The 1,057-nt window shown below is 48.6% G+C and overlaps 3 non-coding genes and 1 pseudogene across 3 annotated transcripts; all 4 read right to left on the bottom strand.

Annotated features, from left to right (window-relative positions):
* Positions 1 to 36: 36 nt before the first annotated feature.
* Positions 37 to 155, bottom strand: LOC124892113. The gene has a single exon (XR_007050075.1). It is a non-coding gene; the product is annotated as a 5S ribosomal RNA (ribosomal RNA).
* A 175-nt stretch (positions 156 to 330) lies between these two features.
* On the bottom strand, positions 331 to 449 carry LOC124892107. The gene has a single exon (XR_007050072.1). It is a non-coding gene; the product is annotated as a 5S ribosomal RNA (ribosomal RNA).
* Positions 450 to 620: 171 nt separating this feature from the next.
* Positions 621 to 739, bottom strand: LOC124892109 (annotated as a pseudogene).
* A 175-nt stretch (positions 740 to 914) lies between these two features.
* Positions 915 to 1,033, bottom strand: LOC124892111. Its single transcript, XR_007050073.1, has one exon. It is a non-coding gene; the product is annotated as a 5S ribosomal RNA (ribosomal RNA).
* Between the last annotated feature and the right edge of the window lie 24 nt (positions 1,034 to 1,057).

Raw genomic sequence — 1,057 nt, 5'->3', positions numbered from 1 at the left:
AAATTAAACCAAAATTTAAAGGAGAAAAAAAAGGAAGGAATGCAACACGAGGACATCCCAGGAGTTCACCCATCCTAGTAATACTCTCGCCCAAGCACGCTTAACTTCGAAGTTCTGATGGGATCCGATGCGTTAATGCTGGTATGACCGCATCCGTCATTCCCAGCACTCCAAATTCTATTAAGCCTCTTTCTCCTGCGCCGCCCGTCACACTCTGCACGCGCGCCCCTGCGCCTCTCCCGCTTTCTCGTTTACGTCAAGAGGAAAAACAAAAAGATTTGCCGATCGAACCGGCAAAATTAAACCAAATTTTGAAGGAAAAAAAAAGAAGGGAAGGTACACGAGGACTTCCCAGGGGGTCACCCATCATAGTACTACACTCACCCAAACACACTTAACTTCGGAGTTCTGATGGGATCCGGTGCGTTAGTGCTTGTATGATCGCATCCATCATTCCCAGCACTTCAAATTCTATCAGGCCTCTTTCTCCTGCGCCGCCCGTCACACTCCGCTCGCACGCCCCCACGCCTCGCCTCCTTTCTCGTTTACGTCAAGAGGAAGGACAAAAAGATTCGCCGACCGAACCGGCTAAATTAAACCGAATTTCAAAGCAAAAAAAAGGGATGCAACACGAGGACTTCCTAGGGGGTTACCCATCCTAGTACTACTCTCACCCAAGTATGCTTAACTTCGGAGTTCTAATAGGATCAGGTGCACTAGTGCAGGTATGATCGCATCTGTCATTCCCAGCACTCCAAATTCTATTAAGCCTTTTTCTTCTGTGCCGCCCGTAACACTCCGCTCATGCGCCCCCGCGCCTCGCCCCCTTTCTCGTTTACGTCAAGAGGAAAGACAAAAAGATTCGCCGATCGAACCGGCAAAATTAAACAAAATTTTAAAGGAAAAAAAAGGGAGGGATGCATCACGAGGACTTCCCAAGGGGTCACCCATCCTAGTGTAACTCTAGCCCAAGCACGCTTAACTTCAGAGTTCTGATGGGATCCGGTACGTTAGTGCTGGTATGATCGCATCCGTCATTCCCAGCACTCCAAATTCT

This window comes from Capsicum annuum, unplaced genomic scaffold (genome assembly GCF_002878395.1).
Source record: "Capsicum annuum cultivar UCD-10X-F1 unplaced genomic scaffold, UCD10Xv1.1 ctg43908, whole genome shotgun sequence".
In the NCBI taxonomy this organism is placed as follows: Eukaryota; Viridiplantae; Streptophyta; class Magnoliopsida; order Solanales; family Solanaceae; genus Capsicum; species Capsicum annuum.
The sequence above is the reverse complement of the archived record's forward strand: the minus strand, read 5'-3'. Positions and strand labels throughout refer to the sequence as shown.